The sequence below is a fragment of the Pongo pygmaeus genome, chromosome 12, assembly GCF_028885625.2.
Source record: "Pongo pygmaeus isolate AG05252 chromosome 12, NHGRI_mPonPyg2-v2.0_pri, whole genome shotgun sequence".
In the NCBI taxonomy this organism is placed as follows: Eukaryota; Metazoa; Chordata; class Mammalia; order Primates; family Hominidae; genus Pongo; species Pongo pygmaeus.
In genome coordinates this window covers 47835715-47844496 of record NC_072385.2, presented here as the reverse complement: position 1 = coordinate 47844496, position 8782 = coordinate 47835715, and the positions used below count along the sequence as shown (strand labels likewise).

The 8782-nt window shown below is 51.3% G+C and overlaps 1 long non-coding RNA gene across 1 annotated transcript; it reads left to right on the top strand.

The window, feature by feature from the left end:
• Positions 1-340: 340 nt before the first annotated feature.
• Positions 341-6196, top strand: LOC134737542 (uncharacterized). The gene is made up of 6 exons (XR_008500597.2): positions 341-774; positions 1693-1804; positions 1920-1980; positions 2086-2180; positions 4773-4869; positions 5631-6196. It is a non-coding gene; the product is annotated as an uncharacterized LOC134737542 (long non-coding RNA).
• The last annotated feature ends 2586 nt before the right edge of the window (positions 6197-8782 follow it).

Below are 8782 nucleotides of genomic sequence, written 5' to 3'. Positions count from 1 at the left end.
CCTTGGGACATGCAGTGTGCCAAAAGCTGTTTAATGCCCATTCCTGCTCCCTGAAGACCCAACAGCAATCAGCAGGGTGCAGTTAAAGTCACAGAGCAGTGTTGTTAGGTTATTACAGGGAATGTGGCTAAGGAAGGGCAAAGCCCAGCAAAATTTGTCATAACTTCCCACGTTCTTTCGCTCTACGGGCCTTGCCTTCATTTACCTTCCTGATAACTAAAGCCTGGGTCGGTGGTCCTCCAGGCCACGCCCCTTCCACCGTCAGCCTCCGGGCCCAGGAAATGAGCGACAGGCTGCCATGCCCCTCCTCACCACCAGGGGGCGCCCTCTCCCGTAGAACGACTGCTTAGGTCCCCACAGTGGCCCGGGACGGGGTGAGGGGACTGTGGCTTTGGCTCTGTGTACATCATATGGCCTTGGCCAGCATCCATTCTTCTCTGGCCTCGGCTTTTCTGTTGGTAAAAGGGAGGGAGGGTGATCTCAGGGCCCTCCAGGCCCATCAAGGAAGGAGGTGGGGTTGGAGACGTTGGGGAGCCACTGCGTCCAGTCTCTCCTAACGGGGAGGGTAGAAGACCGCCTGGGAACAGGAAAAGCTTGGCTCCCAGGCTCTGTGCTGAAGAAGGAAGCCTAAGCAGGGCCATGTTACATTTGGTGGAGGAGGGAGAGGGTAGGGGAGGAACAGACGCCGGCCGCTCCTGCTAAGGAAGGCAAATAGAGGAAAGGACCCACTGGGGTGGGGAAGGTCGGCCAGAGGTATCCAGAGAACCAGAGAAGGTGAGTGTGAGGGAGTCCTTGGTGATCCATCTGCACTGGCGAAAAAGGTTTTCAGCAGGTAAACACAGCCGGGACCTCGGGGGATTGTGCCTCAGCCTAGGCCTGGTAGTCGAAGACATATGGACAGGAAATGGGCAAGACACGGGCCTTTCAGAGAAGAGAGACCAAAGATGTTTGCAGAGAGGCAGGCTTTGCGCAACCTGTAAAGAATGAGTAAGGTTTGAATAGCAGCTACAACAAATATTGATTGAGAGCCTGCTGTGTGCCAGGCTGTGGGCCCAGCACTTGGAATTTGGCCGTGAACCTAGCAGACACAGTGGCTGCCCATTTACATAGCGTGCAGTCGAGTGTGGGAGTTTACAGTCTAGCTGTGAAATAAACCTGTAGGTTTAATTATGGTGGGAACTCAGAGAGCAGGGTAGGAGACTGCCCTGGTCTGGGACCTCTGCTGCTGGGGAAGGGTCACCTAAGCTGGAGACTGCAGGAGGAGGGAGGAAAGGGGCCAGGATGCTCCAGAGGAGGACTAGCAAGTGTACACTCCAGATAAGAAGGGCCCGGCGGAGATTAGAAAGGGTGGAAAGAAGCCATGTCACACTGTGTTTGCAACCACTCTCCCCCACACCCAGCCTCACCCGGGTATCCTGTGTACTTGGTCACCTCCTGGGCTCTCTTGGGGTCAGAATCTGGGCAGCGGGGGAATGGATCAAGCTGAAAGACAGCTAAAGAGACTGTGGCTGAGTGCAGGATAAAGAGCCAAGGTGGAGGGGAGAGGGCTGGGCTCTGGGAGACGGGGACATCTGTGAAGAGGATATTGCCATTTTGGGGGTAACATTTTTTGAAGTATGATATACATATAGAAGAGTCCTTTTTTCTTTCTTTCTTTCTTTTTTTCTTTTTACTGTTTTGCTGCATATTAAGAATGCCCTCTTGGCTGAGTGCAGTGGCTCACACCTGTGATCCCAACACTTTGGGAGGCTGAGGCGGGTGGATTGCTTGAGCCCAGAAGTTCAAGACCAGCCTGGACAACATAGTGAGACCCCATATCTGTTTTTAAATTTAAAAAATTAAAAAGAATGCTCTCTCTCTTTGTCATATTCTGTAAAGATTGAGTAAATATCTAGAAATTCCACTGAAATTTCCTTAAGTCAACAGGATGCAGAATGGTCTGCCTGGGCCTCAGTCACATTGGAAGAGCAGAGACAGAAGGTGAGTGTGAGGGAGTCCCTGGGAAACAATGGAGGGACTGGGGATGGGGACGTAGGAGGGGCCTGATCTTTCCAGGCATCAAGAAGCATTTGGTTTCTGTTCAAGGAGCCATGAGGAGTCACTCAAGGGTTTTAGGCAGAGCCGTGACACGACCAGAGCTACTATGAGCAAAGGTTCCGGAACAGGGCAGGGCAGGACAGGTGAGTGGGACAGAGGCACATCACCTGGGTGGGACAGAGGGAAGAGGGTGCTACTGTCTGGAACACTGCACCCTAGAGGCTGGGGAAAACCAACCTCAACTTTCAGTCCCCAGCCTAACCCTAGGAGAACCTGAGAAGAACTAGTGGAATGCCTTCCGGAAAAACAGAGACAAACTACACACCAGACTTTTGTTTGTTTGTTTTGTTTTGTTTTGAGATGGTGTTTCACTCTTGTCACCCAGGCTGGAGTGCAGTGGCACGATCTCGGCTCATTGCAACCTGTGCCTCCCAGGTTCAAGCAGTTCTCCTGCCTCAGCCTCCCTAGTAGCTAGGATTACAGGCGCGTGCCACCACATCTGGCTAATTTTTGTGTTTTTAGTAGAGACAGGGTTTCGCCATGTTGGCCAGGCTGGTCTCAAACTCCTGACCTCAGGTAATCCACCTGCCTTGGCCTCCCAAAGTGCTGGGACTACAAGCATGAGTCCCTGCACCCGGCCTGTTTTTTTTTGTTTTGTTTTGTTTTGTTTTGTGACGAAGTCTCACTCTGCTCACTCTGTCGCCCAGGCTGGAGTGCAGTGGCACAATCTTGGCTCACTGCAACCCCCATCTCCCAGGTTCAAGTGATTCTCCTGTCTCAGCCTCCCGTGTAACTGGGATTATAGGCGTGTGCTACCACGCCCGGTTAATTTTTTGTATTTTTAGTAGAGATGGGGTTTTACCATGTTGGCCGGGCTGGTCTTGAACTCCTGACCTCAACAGATCCACCCGCCTTGACCTCCCAAAGTGCTGGGGTTAGAGATGTGAGCCACTGCACCTGGCCAACAAACTACACACCAGACTTTCTACCCACTGCCAGGGGAGACAGAGGGATGGTCTCTCACAAAGCTCTGAAACTGTTGCAAGAAATGATTGTGCACCAGGGAGGGATGGGGCAGAGGCCTCTCCTAGGGAGCCATCTGTCCCTTGCTCTGTCAGCCCTTCATCACCCATCACAGCTGTCCCGAGTCAGCTGAGTCAGCAGACCTGTGACAGCAGCAGGCGAGGGAGGAAGAGGGGCCTCTGCTAGCTTGTGTGAAGCCAGCCCCATCATCCATTGGCCCAGGACAGCCCCTTCCCTCCCTACTGCAAACTGCTGTCACCTGGGATTGCCCCTGGCTTTAACTTGAACCCAACCACAGAGTTCCGTTGGCTGTAGGCCCTTCCACCAGGAACGTCTTGGGCCTCTAACCTGAGCACCTGCTCTGGCAAAAATGTCCTGAGGACTCAAGGCCCCTTACCCTCGTGGGGCCTTCTTCTCCACATGCAGCTCCCTGCCTTGTCCCCGTTTCCAGGCTGGTCTTGAGCTTCTGAGCTCCCCAGCTCCTGTCCCCCTATTTCCTCAGGGACAGACCTCTCCCCACGCACTTGGCCCTAACCTCATGTTCAGAAAGTTCTTTCCTTTCTACCCCACCTAAACTTCACTTGCCTTTGTGGGTTCCCACTCTGCTGGGAGAGGAATCCTTGTGCCATCAATACCTCTCTTCCACTCCCCTCAAGAAGGGAAACCTGGCTTTCCTGTGGTGGCCCCCACATAACCTCCTGCTGGCCTGGCCTCCCGCTCCCTGGCCCTGCCTTCCTCTAGTGCCTCTGTCTTCCTGTGCTTCCTTATATTTGAAGTCCAGGTCACATCTCCCTCCCTCTTTCCCTTCTTCCCTTCTTTTTCTTTCTTTCTATCTATATTGATTGTTTTTTTAATTATAAAAATAATTAATGGTTGGGCACAGTAGGTCTCACCTGTAATCCCAACACTTTGGGAGGCTGAGGCAGGAGGATCACTTGAGGCCAGGAGTTTCAGACCATCCTGGGCCACATAGCGAGACCTCATGTCTACAAAAAATGTTTAAAAATTAGCTGGGCCTGGTGGTGCGAGCATATAGTCCTAGCTACTTGGGAGGTTGAGGCTGGAGGATCACTTGAGTCCTAACCTAAGCTTGAGGCATGAGTTTGAGGCTGCAGTGGTCTATGGTCGTGCCACTGCGCTCTAGCCTGGGTGACAGGATGAGACCCTGTCTCTAAAAATAAATAGTCCTGGCCGGGCGTGTTGGCTTATGCCCGTAATCCCAGCACTTTGGGAGGCCAAGGCAGGTGGATCACAAGGTCAGGAGTTTGAGACCAGCCCGGCCAACATAGTGAAACCCCGTCTGTACTAAAAATACAAAAATTAGCCAGGCATGGTGATGTGCGCCTGTAGTCCCAGCTACTCGGGAGGCTGAAAAAGGAGAATCGCTTGAACCCGGGAGGCAGAGGTTGCAGTGAGCCGAGATCGTGCCACTGCACTCCAGCCTGGGTGACAGAGCGAGACTCCATCTCAAAATAAATAAATAAATAAATAGTCCCAAGACTATACAGGTATAATGCTATGACACTAGTTCTATCTGGTTCCACCTTCCCAGGAGACACCCATAGCTGGGTTCACTGTTTGAGTTTCTTGGCTTCCATTTGGTGATCCCACTGACTCTGAGGTTTCATCCCCAAATTAAAGTTCTTTTCTTTTCTTTCTTTCTTTTCTTTTCTTTTTCTTTTTTGAGACTGTGTTTCACTCTTACTGCCCAGGTTTGAGAGCAATGGCGCGATCTCGGCTCACAGCAACCTCCGCCTCCCGGGTTCAAGCTATTCTCCTGCCTCAACCTCCTGAGGGCTGGGATTACAGGTACTCACCACAATGCCCAGCTAATATTTTTGTATATTTTTAGTAGAGACAGGTTTTCACCATGTTGGCCAGGCTGGTCTCAAACTCCTGACTTTGTGATCCACCCACCTCAGCCTCCCAAAGTGTTGGGATTACAAGCGTGAGCCACCATGCCCGGCCAGATTAAAGTTCTTAACTGAAAGTAAGAGAAACAGACTCTAGCTAGTTTAAGCTGGAAAATAATTTATTAAAACTATTCTGTAGCTCGTAGCATCTCCAGCAGGGCCAGAAGCCAGAGAGTTAGCCAGGAATAATGTCCCAAAGGTCACAGCCAAGCCAGCCTGGCAGAGCCACCCTGGACACTGATACCACTGTTTGCCAATGCCACTGATTTGGGCCCTGGGTGGTGGCACTAAGGGCTCACCCCCCTAAGCCTCTGGAAACAGGATTTGGCCGTCACCACCCTCCCAGGGTGCATTCATCTTGGTGCCTGATGCAGGTTCAGAGTCTGGCACGGGGCCTCTGGCTGGCAGAGCCTGCACCTCAGCGGCAAGGGGAGGCTGGGAAGGCCTCACCTGGCTTCTGCAATTGGAAACAAGGATTCATGAGGTGGAGAACTCCCCAAATGTAGAGCATGTTTAGCAGCCAAAAAGGATGGCAGATGTCCCCTTCTGTTCTTGGTGAGCCCCGCCACCCACATCTCCACGGCTCTTCCTCCACGTTGCTGCGCTCTCCCACCTCTGAGACCTCTGATCACAGCCTGCTTACCTGTCCCCCTGCAGGTCCTCAGAGCCACCTCCATCCTCCTCCTTGCAATGAATCCCAGTCCACTCACACCACGGGTCCTGGCTACACTTCGCCATCTTCTCTGTCTGCTGGCAAAAATGACCTCAAGTATTTCTTCCATATGTAGGTTTTCGTCCACGGTTCCAGGCTCATAACTCCCACAGCCCTGTTTAGAGCCTTTGATTATGATGTTGGCTGTGTTAGGCCTCAGGAGCAGGCCTTGGGGAAACAGAATCTCTCTGGCCTTTTCCTGTCCTTCTTTCACCCGCCCAAGGCCGTACTCTTATCTTCCTCCACCTTTCTGATTGTGGGACCCTAATTCCAGAGAGGGTCCTGCCCCATACTCTGGGGGAAGGAATGCTGTGGTTATGAATCTTCTATAAAAACCCAAGAGGCTTTTTTCAGAGAGCTTCTCCATAGCTGACCATGTGGAGGCTCCTCGAGTGTGGTGTGCCCAGGGAGGGCATGGAGCCTCCACACACCCTTTCCCACTATTTCTGTCCTACACATCTCTTCATCTGTATCCTTTGCAATATCCTTCATAATAAACCAGTAAACACAAGTAAGTGTTTCACTGAGTTCTGTGAGCTGCTGCTCCAGCAAATTAATCAAACCCAAAGAGGAGGTTGTGGGAACCCCAGCTTGAAGCCAGTTGGTCAGAAGTTCTGGAGGCCCAGACTTGTGCCTGGTATCTGGGGTGGCAGGGCAGGCATCTTGGGGACTGAGCCCTCAACCTGTGGGATCTGACTCTGTCTCCAGGTAGGTAGTGTTGGAATTGGGTTGGAGGACACCCCACTGTGTCCGCTGCAGAACTGATTGCTCACTGGGTGGTGGGGAGAACTGCCCACCCTGCCACCACGTTTGGTCACAGAGGTCTGCTCTGTATTGACTGTTGTTGTGTGAGAGCAGGGGAAAAATCCATTTGAGTTTTATCTAAACACCACTGTGTGTTTTCTGAGGGTGGATTTAGACTACCTTGGGCCCATGGCCTGTTCTCAGTAGCTGAGACCTGAAAAATTTGGAGAATCACTTTGTGCTATGGAAGGACCATAAAACAGGCACTCAGGTGCTGCCGGACAATGGGGCATTATACATTCAAAATGTGAGTTTCTAGTAAGTTTGCTTCCAGGAATTCATCCCCAGGGAATATCTATGGTGTGCACAGAGCAATTCCATGCCAAAGATGGATAAAGAGAATGTCCCAATCTGCCTGTGTGACAACACGAGGCCACTGAGGCAGGCCTCTTTCCTTCCCCTTCTCCCAGATCTGCCCAGGCCAGTGCCCCCACCTACATGGCATGGACTCTGCCCTCTGCCTGGGGCCCTTTCACTCACCCAGGCCTTGGCATTTGCCTATGCAAAGCCCTGAGCAGAGCAGGGAGGTGGCTGGAGTGAGGGCAGCATGGACTGGGAAACTCGCTCAGGCTGAGGTTTACAGTGGGGTGGTGTCCAGAACATCCTACTGACCCTGATTCCAAACGAGGTCCCCTTGGGTGAGGGAAGTTGCCGCCTGCCTTATGGTTCAAATGTGGAAGAAAGGTCAGCTGAGAGTGGAGGACAAAGAATAGACCCAGTAGAACCAATTCTGGATGAGTATTTATTATTTTTGTTTTTTCAGTTTTTCCCTTTGTACTAAATGGGCTCCCTGTGAAGCTTTGTACCAAATGGGCTCCCAGTGACTCTTCTTGGTTTCTTGGATGCCCTTTTGCCTGCAGGTCCCAGGAATTTTCTGGTCTTCCTCTCCATCCCTGGGTGTCTCCCCAGTGCCCCCAGCCTGGTGGCCTCCAAAGATGCAAGCACATGGGCTTTATTTCTTCTTTGTGCCAACAGCCAGGATGCCACCGAAATAATAAGCACAAGAAAGCTCCAGGGCCTTAGAAGTTCTCATGTCATCATTCATGATCGTGGTCTGTTTCCTCATTCCCTGACTTAAACAGAGTCAGACGCTAGGCCCCAGCCCTCCTTTTTATTGCGACCCTTCTCAGAAAGTCAAAGTTCCTAAATTCACTCAGGTAACAGAGCCCCTGGAAGTCATGAGCTGCTTAAGGAAGGTCACAATTAGCACTGCTAATTCCATTGTAGGAAAGGAGGGTCCAGACCCAATCCTGGTGAGGTACAGGATGCTTAGCCTTTAGGGCACAGGCTCTGGGGCAGGCAGAGCTCAGGTTGAATCCCACCTCCAACATTTGCTCATTGCATGACCTCAGGAAAGCTATTCAACTTCTCAGAGCCTCAGTGTTAGGACTGAATTGTGTTCCCTTAAGATTCATATGCTAAAATCCTAACCCCCTATGTGACTATTTAGAGATAGGGTCTTTAGGGAGGTCATTAAGAATAAATGAGGTCATGGGGGTGGGGCCCTAATCTGATAGTGTGGGTGTCTTCATAAGAAGAAGAGTTACCAGAACCGCCTCTCTCTGCACAGACAAGAGGCCTTGTGAGGACACAGAGAAAGCAGCTGTTTACAAGCCACGAAGAGAGGCCGCATCACAAACCAACCCTTATGGCACCTTGATCTTAGACTTCTAGCTCCAGAACAGTGAGAAAATGACATTTCTGTTGCTTAAGCCACACAGTTTGTGGGTTTTGGTTATGGCAGCCTGAGCTGACTAATACACTCAGTTTCCTCATTTGAAAAGCAGGGATAAAACTAGTACTTGCGGCATGACGTTATTGTGAGAATCCAATGAGGAAACACACGTAATGCCTGCCTGCTTCGCTTTCCTACGGCATCTTCGGTGCCTAGAACCGCCTCTGGCAGATAGTGGATGTTCAATAAATACCCACTGAATGGATAAATACATCCATCAAAAAATGAAGCTGCCACACTAAATATGAGAACCTTTTTCTAAGCCCTTCCCTCGCCTTCATTTCCTTAATCGTTGGTCATCACTCACCAGCAAATGACAACAGTAGTAAAGAGTTTAAGAAAAGTGTCTGCAAGGCCAGCCTGCTGTTTTTAATTGGATCTGCCAAATAATGTAATGTTGTCTATGAGTTGAGAAAGGTGACACTGATCAGAGAGCTGAAGGAAGCCTGAGAACCCTGGTCCAGCTTAGCTCTTCCTCTTATCGTGCAGAGGGGCTGGAGACCACAGCTGGGGGAGGCCCGCCTAGGGGAGGCTCAGGGACCTGGGGCTGGGCCCTGG